The sequence below is a fragment of the Emys orbicularis genome, chromosome 3, assembly GCF_028017835.1.
Source record: "Emys orbicularis isolate rEmyOrb1 chromosome 3, rEmyOrb1.hap1, whole genome shotgun sequence".
Lineage (NCBI taxonomy): Eukaryota > Metazoa > Chordata > Testudines > Emydidae > Emys > Emys orbicularis.
This window is the reverse complement of record NC_088685.1, coordinates 18,255,818-18,268,079: the sequence shown is the minus strand read 5'-3', so window position 1 is coordinate 18,268,079 and position 12,262 is coordinate 18,255,818.

Sequence of the window (12,262 nt, the reverse complement as noted above, 5' to 3'; positions counted from 1 at the left end):
CTTTTGCCTTTTTTTCACTGCTCTCTGGCCACACCTGAGTGACTGATGAGGCATCACTGAGGATATGTCTAAACTACCAGCCGGATCGGTGGGCAGCGATCAATCCAGCGGGGCTCAATTTATTGCATCTAGTATAGATGCGATAAATCAACCTCCGAATGCTCTCCCATCGACTCCAGTACTCCAGCGCCGTGAGAGGCGCAGGCAGAGTCGACGGGGGAGCGGCAGCAGTTGACTCACCGCAGTGAAAACACCACGGTGAGTAGATCTAAGTACGTCGACTTCAGCTATGTTATTCACATAGCTGAAGTTGCGTAACTTAGATCGATCCCTCCCCCAGTGTAGACCAAGCCTGAGATGTTCAAAAAAGTGACTGGGGAGCATGGGCTCGGGAAGAGTGGAAGGCCATGTCTACGCTTCCATTTATGTCGGCAAAACTTATCTAGCTCGGGGGGAAGGGGGTGGAAAAAAAACCACATCCCTGATCAACATAAGTTTTACCGGCATAAGCGCTCCTATGCACAGTGCTATGTCGGTGTGAGAGCTTCTACTGCCGACATAGCTACCAGTGCTTGTTTATTATGTCAACGGGAGAACTCTCTCTGGTCGGCATGGAGCGGCTACACGAGCGATCTTACAGCGGCACAGCTGCATTGGTAGGTTGTACCGCTGTAAGTTCGCTAGTGTAGACGTAGTCTTAGAGATGGTACATAAGGTGCAGGAGGTAGACCTGATCCAAGAGGTTAGGCTGGATGATGTAATAAAACAACCTTCAATCCCAATCGCTATCTGAAGGTAAATAACATTTGAAATGTGTCTGAGATTTTAGAACCATGGGCCTTATTGAGCCAAGTTTGGCTTGGAGCCGTTTAGCCTGAGAAGTGTGGTGATTTGTGTGTTTTTAATAGCATTAGAGTTCTTTGTAACCGGTTTGGTTTCATCATAATCAACGGCTCCCTGGGGCCTCGATTGCTGCCCTTTCATTCAGACATGGGCAATAAAGCCAGTGTTCAGCCAACAGATTAATGTTTCGATGTCTGAAAGGCAAGGTGCACAGCAAAACTGGAGCTCAGCTTTCTGTACTCCGCGTTCTTGCTGGCCAAGCGGTTGGGGCTATTCAACACAGAAATAAGCTTTCATTTTTGTACATGATTTAACCCTTTGTGAACTTGGGACTTTGTGACATCCAAAATGTCCAATCTCCCATTGAACCCCATGCTACTTGTAATGTTACAGTGAACTCGGCCATACCAACAGAAATTCTGAGGGGATTTTTAAAAAGGGTAGTTAAAGCTTATTTTTCTGCGGAATGCCCTCTGATACATGGGTCTTTCAGCTGATAGTGGAAAAACCTGGATTTAGCTCATGCTTGCTTTGCAGTTCTTCTTTAAAATGGAGCATTCTTAATACCTGGGGCCTGATGTCCAGAATGGCTGATCCCTTGTAGCTCCATCTGGCTTCACTTGTCATTGTGGGTGCTCTGCACCTCAGAAAATTAGGCCCTGGGTGATAGTCAAGGGGTGTTGGTGCCCCATCCTTGCCTTCCGTGGTGGCAAAATTGGAAGCACTCTGTAACGAGTCCTTGCTTGACTAACTGTCAAGAGTTTTACAAGGGAAATGAAACTCAGCTCGACAGGAGCAGATCAGACTGGTGAGAGAGAGAGAGAGAGAGACTGTGGATATGCTAATTAAGCAGGAAAGAGGAAGCATGGTTATGAACCAAGAAGGCTGAGCAGGAAGAGAAAGGCCAAGCAAGTAGTCATTCTTCTTCGAGTGATTGCTCATGTGTATTCCGCAACAGGTGTACGTGCTTGCCACGTGCACCGGTGCTGGAAGTTTTTCCCCTAGCAGTACCCATAGGGGAGCACCCCTAGCAACCCCTGGAGTGGCACCTCCATGGCGCGGTATAAGGGGCACTGCACGCTCCCCCCATCCTCAGTTCCTTCTCGCCGCCAGGTGAAGGTGCATTGGAATTGCTCTGCTCCAGCTTGTCTGCAGCTTTCCTCTTGAACTCTTGTTCGTTCATAGTTAGTAGTACCTGTAGTTGAAGTAGTTTAGATTAGCGTTAGTTTAGTTTAGTGCGCCCAGGTCGTGGCATGCCCCGGGCTTTGTCGTGCGACACTTGCAGGCGGCCAATGCCTGTGAGTGATCCGCACACGGACTGTTTATGCTGTCTGGGGGAAACCCATCTCAGCGATCGCTGCAAGATTTGCAGATCTTTCAAACCTCAGACCAAGAAAGAAAGGGACATTTGGCTCTGAGCCATTCTGATGGTGTTGGCGTTAACCCCGACTCTGGTGCACCGCTCCGGGTCGGCACCGGGTACTGTGGTGTCAGTGCGCAGTGAACCTTCGGTGCCTTCCACCAGTCAGCACCGCTCCCCATCCACGGGGCACACCAAGAAGGCTAAAAAGAGGTCTTCTCCGCCGAGGCACTGGAGTAAGACTGGGGGAGAGACTAGACCCACGTTGGGCAGTTCTCGGTCCCCGTAGGCCTCCAGGCCTCCGACTCAGGTTGAGCAGAGTAGCCCGGCCCATTCGGTGCAGGCTTCCCCGGATGTCCGGGTGCCATACTGGAGGCCCTGCAAGCGGCCCGGGACGTTATGTCTCTGCCTGTACCAGGAGCACTGCCACCGTTGGCTCCCCGGTCCAGAGGCAAACCACTGCTTGGATCTCCGCAGTCGCCTCCTGATCGGTACCGTTCTCGGTCAAGGGAATGTTCCTGACGCCATTCGTCGCTCAGCAACTGTCCCGTGTGTAGTCCATGCCGGTCACCATTGACCCCCACCAGGTTGTCTGGCTGGGTTCCGACTGACAGAGGTTCCAGGCACTGCTCCGCCTCAAGGGACCGTAGACCTCGCGAGGGAAGTGGGCCCTGTCGAGACCAAGACAGACGGCACCAGAGGCTCTCGTCTCAGAGAGGCGACCATAGCCTGTTGCAATACAGGCATCAACGCCGTTCCTGTTCTTCGTCTCGCTCCAGGACCCCGCCGCAGCACCAATCCCGCAGTCCTGGGCATCGATCGCCAGCACCTCGCTGTCGCGGATCCGCCCGCCAGAGCCGATCGCGGAGCAGCTGCTACCAGCGGTACCATTCCTCCATATTGGGTTCACGGTCTCCTGGTCAGCACCATTCCCGACACCACCGCTCCCTCCCGGTCCAGGGACAGTGGCAGGTCGTATGCCAGCCCAGCCTCCCTTCGTAGTCGTCAGTCGATGGGACAGGCTGAACAGCCTGCTCCGCCGGTTCCACAGCAGGTGCAGTAGCACCGGGCTCCTTCGCCGGCACCGTGGTACCAGTGGGCCCCTGACGCAGACCCCAGTGGGGGCTCGCTCGGTGGCCGGAGCCTCGGAAAGACCGTTGGCCTCCCTTTCCCAGCCTCCCAGAAAGGAGTCGGTGGGGCACGCCTCTTCGGTTCTGCGCCTGGAGGGCAATCAAGTGGTGGGACCTCCGGTACCAGTGGGTACGCAGAGTACCGCACCCACTTCCTCATCCTCCTCTGATGAGGTGATTATGGCCCCTCCTCCATCTGTCCCACAGGAGGACTCTAAAGCCCACCAGAAGCTATTGAAAAGCATGGCATCAAGCCTCAACCTTCAGGCCAAGGAGGTGGAGGAACCCTCGGACTCCCTCTTCAAAGTCCTATCGGCCTCGGTACCGAGCAGGGTGGCCCTCCCACTCCACGAAGGGGTGGCAAAAATTTCAAAGGCTTTGTGGCAAACCCCGGCTTCCTTGCCCCCCATCTCTGAGAGGGCAGAACAGAAGTACTTTGTGCCTGCTAAGGGGCATGAATACCTGTACACCCACCCTGCCCCCAACTCCCTGGTGGTCGAGTCAGTCAACCACAGGGAGAGGCAGGGCCAACCAGCCCCTACTCTGAAAAATAAAGACTCAAGGAGGCTGGACTTATTTGAGAGAGAGGTTTATTCGTCCTCGAGTTTCAAGCTAAGGGTGGCGAACCATCAGGCTCTCCTGGGTCGGTATGAGTTCAATTTGTGGGGCGCTCTAACCAAATTCGAGGACTCTCTCCAGGAGCGTGACAAGAAGGAGTTCAAAGCTCTGGTGGAGGAGGGTACAGCGGCTGCCAGGGCAACCCTGCAGGCAGCGTCGGATGCTGCAGATACAGCTGCAAGGTCTATGGCCTCTGCAGTATCCATGAGGAGGGCGTCGCGGCTCCTGCTGTCTGGGCCGTCCAGTGAAGCGCAGAACTCATTGCAGGATCTCCCGTTCAATGGCAAGGCCATGTTTGTGGAACAGACGGGCGTAAAAATTGCACAGCCTGAAAGATTCCTGTACTACGCTTAAGACACTTGGCCTCTACATCCCGGCTCTGGCCAGGACCAAGTTTAAGCCTCAGCAGGCTCCCACCCAGGCCACCCACTCTAAATATGAGACCCCTTATAAAAAGTCACGGGACTATAAGAAACACCCGCAGAGGCAGTCCTAGTCTGCTCCCCAGCCTGGGTCCTCCAAGGGTAAACGTCAGTTTTGAGGAGATGCCTGGGGGCGACCTACCAGTTCATACCAGGGATCCACCCGCAATAAAGCTTCCCTTCTCCAACCGGTTGTGTGCTTTTCTCCCGGCGTCGTCGCAGCTGACTTCAGACCGTTGGGTCCTCAACACCGTCTCCTAGGGCTACACCCTCCAGTTTACCTCTACCCCGCCCAGCCACCCTCTGCCCCTCCTGGGGGACCCCTCTCACGAGGTCCTGCTCAAGCAGGAGGTGGGGCGGCTCCTTGTCTTAGGAGCGGTGGAAATGGTACCAGCAGAGTTCAAACGCAAGGGGTACTACTCCTGCTATTTCCTTATCCCGAAAGCTAAAGGGGGGCTCAGGCCCATCCTGGACCTGCAAGGCCTGAACCAGTACATGGTAAAGCTCAAGTTTCGCATGGTTTTTCTGGCCTCCATCATCCCCTCCCTGGATCCCGGGGACTGGTATGCTGCCCTCGATCTGCAGGACGCGTACTTCCACATCCATATATTCGAGGGGCACAGGCACTTCCTCCGTTTCACGGTTGGGCAGGAGCACTACCAATTTACAGTCCTCCCATTTGGCCTGTCTACTGCTCCAAAGCACATGTCTGTGGTGGCGGCCTACCTCAGATGTTGTGAGGTCCAGATCTTCTCCTATCTGGACAACTGGATGGTCAAGGGCAGCTCCCAGTCGCAGGTGCAGGACCATGTGGCGCTCCTCCTGTCCACATGTGCCACCCTGGGCCTGTTGGTGGATGACACCAAGTCCACATTAGTCTCGGTACAGCGCATAGAGTTTATCGGGGCAGTCCTGGGCGCCACGTTGGCCAGGGCCTCCCTCCCACTGGACAGATTCGAGACCCTGAAAGGGCTCATCGACACAGACACTCTGGCTGTGGTTACGGGAAACCTTATGAATCTCCAGCTCCTGGGTCACATGTCAACATGCACATACGTGGTTCACCACGCCAGACTCAGGATGAGGCCCCTACAGCTCTGGTTAGCCTCGGTGTTTTCCCAGGCCAGAGACAGGATGGATAAGGTCCTCACTGTGCCCAAGCCAGTGATCGCCTCCCTACAATGGTGGTCCTCCCTGGGGAATATGCTCCGCGGGGTCCCGTTCAGGGGCAGGCTCCCATCAGTGGAGCTGGTGTCCGACGCATCTAACCTGGGGTGGGGAGCGTATGTGGGGGACGTTCAGACCCAAGGTCTGTGGTCTGCGGTCTGCGCAGGACCTTGCCCTGTATATAAATGTCAAGGAACTCAGGGTGGTCCGGCTGGCGTGCATGGCCTTCTGCTCGCACCTGGAGGGCAGAGTGGTCAGAGTTCTCATGGACAACACGACCTCGACGTTTTACATCAACAGGCAACGTGGGGCCCGCTCCTCTGCCCTCTGCCAGGAAGCCCTCGGGCTGTGGGACTTCTGTATAGCCCACAACATTTGCCTACCACCTACCGGGCGCCCGGAACTCGGAGGCGGATTGCCTGAGCTGGGACTTCTCCTCTCAGCACGAGTGGTCTCTACACCCAGAGGTGGTGCACAGACTTTTCCAAGAGTGGGGAACTCCCCAGGTGGACCTGTTTGTGACTCGTCAGAACGGGCGGTTTCCCAAGTTCTGCTCCAGGGGGGCTGGGAGTGGGTGCTACCTCCGATGCCTTCCTCCTATCCTGGTCGGGCCAGCTTCTCTATGCCTTCCCCCCCCAATCCCGCTGATCGGCAAGGTCCTGGAAAAGATAAAGACGGACAGGGCCCGGGTCCTCCTGATTGCCCCGGCGTGGCCCAGGCAACATTGGTATGGGACCCTCATGAGCCTGGCAGTTGCCCCGCCGTGGTCGTTACCATCCTGCCCAGACCTGCTCTCCCAGGACCAGGGCCACCTCCTCCACCCCAACCTAGCGGCACTCCACCTCATGGCGTGGCTGCTCAGTGGTTAGGCTGGGAGGAAAGGACGTGCTTGGAAGGGGTTCAGCGCATCCTCTTGGAAAGCATGCAACCTTCCATGCGTCGAGCCTACTTGGCAAAGTGGTCTCGGTTTTCCTGGTGGGTGGCTGAGCAGGGCGTTTCCCCCATGGCTGCCCCGATCCAGCTCATTTTAGACTACCTCCTTCACCTTAGAGCCCAAGGCCTGGCGCCCTCGTCCGTCAAGGTGCACTTGGCGGCCATATCAGCCTTTCACCCGCTGGTGCATGGGCACACAGTATTCTCCCATCCTATGACTGGCCTATTCCTTAAGAGTCTAGATCGTCTCTTCCTGTACGTAAGGCCCCCAGTCCTGCAGTGGGACCTGAACTTGGTGCTGGCCCAGTTAATGGCTCCCCGCTTTGAGCTGCTAGCTACATGCTCCTGGTCGTACCTCTCGTAGAAGGTAGCCTTCCTGGTGGCGATCATGTCAGCTAGACAGGTCTCGGAACTCAGGGCCCTGACCTCTGAGCCCCCATACACGGTGTTCCATAAGGATAAGGTCCAGCTCCGCCCACATTCTTCATTCCTCCCGAAGGTAGTCTCCACCTACCACATGGGTCAGGACATTTTCCTGCCGGTCCTCTGCCCCAAGCCTCATGCGTCTAGTGAGGAGCGCCACCTCCACACGCTGGATGTGAGACGGGCTCTGGCCTTTTACCTGGAGCAGACTAAACCATTCAGGAAGTCTTCGCAGCTCTTCATCGCCTCGGCCGAACGCATGAGGGGTCAGCCAATCTCCACTCACCGGCTCTCCAACCGGATCACCTCGTGCATCCGTACCTGTTACCACCTGGCGGGATTCCCTCCACCGTCAATTGTGAGGGTACACTGGGTGCAAGCCTTGTCGGCTGCCTTTTTAGCCCATGTTCCCATTCAGGACATTTGTAGGGCTGCCACATGGTCTTTGGTTCACATGTTCACCTCGCATTATGCGATCTTCTCCCAGACCAGGGAAGACACCGGGTTCCGCAGGGCTGTGATCTGTCCCGAGAATTTCTGAACTCCTACCCATCTCCAAAGATATAGCTTGGAATCGCCTATTGTTGAATACACATGAGCAATCACTCGAAGAAGAAAAAAGTTATCTTTTCCGTAACTGGTGTTCTTCGAGATGTGTTGCTCATGTCTGTTCCACATCCCGCCCCACTTCCCCACTGTCGGAGTTGTCTGGGAAGAAGGAACTGAGGGTGGGGGGAGCGCGCAGCGCCCCTTATACCGCACTATGAAGGCGCCACTCCAGGGGTTGCTAGGGGCACTCCCCTACGGGTACTGCACAGGGCGAGCATGCACACCTCTTGTGGAATACACATGAGCAACACATCTCGAACACCAGTTACGGAAAAGGTAACTGTCTTTTTTGACAAGAAGTAAAGGAAGCACTTTCTGCCCATTGAAGAATATAGTCAAGCTGTCTAAACCTAAATCCGTGTGTATGGACTTAAAGAGATGCATCACCAGGAATGATTGAATTCTTATGGAGACAAGCGTACTTTAATAGCGTGCCTTCAGAGTTCTGTGCAAGGCACTGTATGAAAACACATTGAGAGGCACGCTTTACCCTGAAGACGTCACTCCCGAAATAAGACAGACACACACAGGAGACGGGGAACAGAGGTACAGAGAGGTCAAGTGAGTTTCTCGAAGCAGTGCCGTAACAAGGACGAGGCAAGTGAGGCACTTGCCTCGGGCGCGGAAGGTGAGGGGCGCAGAAAGTCTCTCCTTCGGCAGCAATTCGGCGGCAGGTCCTTCCCTCCAAGAGGGAGAGAGGGACCCGCTGCCGAATTTCCGCCGAAGAGCCGGACGTGCCGCCCCTGTCCCTTGCCTCGGGCGCAAAAATCCCTAGTTACAGCTCTGGCTCGAAGTCACCCACCCGGTCAGTGACTGAGCTGGGAATAGAATAGAACAGAATCCAGGTCTCCTAACTCACAGTCCAGTGCTCTACCCACTAGACTGCACTGCCACTAGGCAGGGTAATTGTACCTCCTAAGGAAGCCCTAACAGAGAGAGTTGCTTTGGTTCCAATTTGTAAAGTCACTTCTTTTTCCTTCTCTTGTGTGTTTGCCTTACATAACAAAGAGCATAACTGATTGAAAACAGACCTCCTTTGTGCCGTCACTGGAAATATGGCAAACAAGTTTAACGGGGATAATGAAATCCGTGGCCTGGTAGAAAGAATAGAGTGAACGTGACTGGAAGGAATGTGGCAACATGTGGGAGTTCTGGCCTGGTACAACTGCCTGAGGCTGGGTCAGAGAGAGTTGAATGCACAGGCTGTCTTGGGAAACAAGTAGCATGCTGAACAGCGAACTCTTCCACTTTCTCCTTGAAACCATAACATCTCTGCTGCCTCCTCCTCATTCCCCGGGACTCTGAATGCTCTTGAATTAAGTGTCACTTGCCCTGTGATAACCTTGTTCCAATTTTAAATCTCCAATTAGACATGGGCCAGAGAAACAAGCTCCAGTCTGGGTCTGAGTGGCACCAAAGCACAGCGATTGCTGATTTGAGGCTTAGGGCCCAGTCTCTGATTTCAAGATGGTTGTGGTGAATAGTGTGTGCTGGCTTCTTCTGTAATGATGTATGGATCATTCGCTATCCTAATATACTTCCTGTATTAAAGCTCACTCTCCAAGTTCATTAGGTATGTGCAGGCATAAAAGAGCTGAGAACACACCTTTTATTGGACAAGCTCATGTTCTGTAGCTTTTGGGAGTTGTCTAATGTTCACTAGTGTCCTATGAACCCAGAGGCCAATGTAAAAACCTGTTAGTTTCGCAATCAGTAAAACAGCTGCTTATGTTCCATGGGAAACTGTGGTTTTAAGATACCCTTACTGCTTCTGTATAATCCAGAGGGGCCTTCCTCATTCTTCATTAATCAGGAAATTTGCATAAAGAAGAGGGTGTGGGGGGGGGGGGGGGAGTGAGAAAATCTGTTGTTTATTCCCCACCCAAAGTTCTCTATGACATCATCATAATCTCCACAGCAACTAATTGTGTTGTTACAAACAGGATTATGATTTCGAGCAGGGAAACAGCAGTGAGGTGATGAATTCTTAACAAGGGCACTTGTTTCCATACAAGGCATTTATCAGTTAAGCAAAAAGGAGAGCGAAACAATAGCTTCTCAACAGGATACTTGTGGACATTTGGAGAGCCATTGACTTGATGTTAATTTTATCAAGACCCTGTGGCTAACAACCGGTATTAAAAATCCATCAGTAAGCCAGTGGTAGTTCAGAGGAAGATGGTCTTACGTTTAAGGCACTGGACTGGGAGTCAGCAGATCAGTGTTCAATTCCCCGGTCTGCCACAACCCATCTGTGGGAAATTGGGAAAATCACTTGATTTCTCTCTGCCTCCTTGCCCGTCTGTAAAATGGGGATAATTATACTTCCTTTCTTCTGCTCCTTGTCTGTTTATATTGTAAACTCTTCAGGGCAGGGTCTCTCTTACTGTGTTTGTACAATGCACTGCACTGTAGGGTCCTGATCTCCACTGGGGTAGCTACGTGCTACTGTAATGCAAATAATAGTCATTCATTTCAATTGCCATTATTGGGTAGATACTAATGACTTTCAGTTATGTAACCATTCCACACTAAGGGCTTAATTTTACAAGGTACTTAAGCCCACCCAGATCGTTTAGCACCTAGGGTGGTATTCACAAAGCTATTTAGGTGTCTAACTCCCATGGACTTCAATGGAAGTTAGGAGCCTAAATACCTTTAAGGATCTGGGTCCCCACTCCCATTGAAATCAATGGGATTTAGGCACCAACTAGCTTAGAGGATCTGGGCCTGAGTGTCCCCAGCTCATGTTATCTTCAGGTCGCTTATTCTGTCCTCCTTGGCCTTCCTTGCTTTAGTGACATTGATGTGTGAGGAGTGCAGGATGCTTAGCACCTTGCAGGACTGAGCCCTAAGTGTGTAAACTGGTTTTCATCCAGGCTGGTATTTGTCAGTAATTTACAAGATCATTACAAGAATGTTAGTGCTGGTTTCATACAGTAAAGAAACTTAGCTATCCAGACAGGGTGGGAACGGTGAGGCGCTCACAGCTGCATGCAGACAGCTAGTTCCTGGTTGCAGGCAAGCGTATGTCTTATGCCATTCTTCTTGGGTTTCCCTCAGCCTACAGCTGTTGCTGCTGCTCCTCCTCAAATGGCCTTTTGTCCCCTCTGGCTCTTTATTTGGCTTCTGGGCTCTGGGGTATGTGTCCTCTACCCTGCATCTGGAGGTGCCATTCCCTGCACAGGCGGACAGACTTGTGCTAGCTCAGCGGGAGTGAGTGCACGAAAAACAGCAGTGTGGGCATTGCGGCATGGGCAGCAGCTCAGGCTAACTGCCTGTGCTGGGACCTGGGGGGTCAGGCAGACTTGGACTCAGACAGCTAGCCTGACCTGTAGGGGAAAAACTTTGGTGCTTAACATCTTAGGTGCGCCATCTTGAAATGCCCAAACAACAGCTGGGAATCCATCTTGGTTGCCCGTCTTCCCCCTCCCCAGGTGTAGTTTCCTGCCCTTTCTACCGAAAGGCGGGAAACCAAGCAAGCCATGTGACCTATGATCTGCCAAGTAACAGCAGGGCATATAAGGGCCTGCACGGCAGAGGGAAGGGGCTGCCCTTCTGAGTGGCAGAGTCTGGAGGTGCTGCTGCTGCAACTGTTGGAAAGCACAGCCGACACCTCAGCTCTCTAGATTGCCTCAGAGGAGTACGCTGAGCATGCGCTCTTTCATCTGGTTGTGGGAGGGTGATTCTCACTTGCATGCAGAGAGTGTGTCACCAGCTGCCACTCTTCCACTGAGGACAAACACACACCCACCCACGACGTCGCAGTGGGAGTACAAGCCAAGTCATCGCTGGGGTAGAGTTGTCATCACCTCATCCTCAGGTCCACTCCTTACCTGTGGGTTCCTCCTACCTGGACGGAGTCCGGAGCTGTCCTGTCGTCGTGAGTATCCCCAGAGCTGCAAGACATCGTAGTGCTCCATTGATCCTCCATCCTCTTACCTGGGAGGGAACTCACCCTCAGTCACAGTCAGCATACTGCCGGTCCTTTACTTTCCTTATATCACCTGTTGTGGGGGTCCTTGCCTTACCTGTGTTCTTATTCATTTACTTTACCTCTGGTTTACCTTGATTAGAACTGTCGATGGTTTAATAAATACCTTGGTTGTTAACACCCACACATCCTAGTCGTTGTTATTTTTTAAGGGGCTAACAACAAACCCTGATGACAGATGTGGGTATGGGGACATTCCTCTAGATTGGTTTCAACAGAGCCACTTCTAGTGCCGAGACACCCACACTGCTATTTTTAGCATGCTCGCTCGAGCTGAACTAGTACGAGGCTGTCTACCCACACTGGGAATCACACCTTCCAGCTGCAGTGTAGACATACCCTGAGTGACCCACTCCCACTAGGGAAGATCCAGTAGCGGAGGAAGGGTCTGGGAATTGGCCAGAGAAGTATTTCTCAGGAGAAAGTGGAGCAAATGTTAGACAGTACGGGCTTCTCCTCATGCTGTCCTTAGGGCTGCTGAAATGTCAGGGTCAGTCATGTAGGAAAATCATGGATCACTGTCCTAGTGTGGGTCAATGCAGGCCTTTGTCCCCTTCTAGTGGCTGATCCACCTAAGAGGTTAATGAGTCGTCTCCTGCTTCCAGCTAGAGATGAGGCCCAGATCCGCAAAGGTATTTAGGCAAGTCCCATTGTGGGAGTTAGGGGTCTAAAGCGTCTAAATATCTTTGAGGATCTGGGCCTCACTCCTTTAGTGCTGAAGGTCCCAATGGGTTGGCCCATGCTGGGCTGATTTTACAGTCAT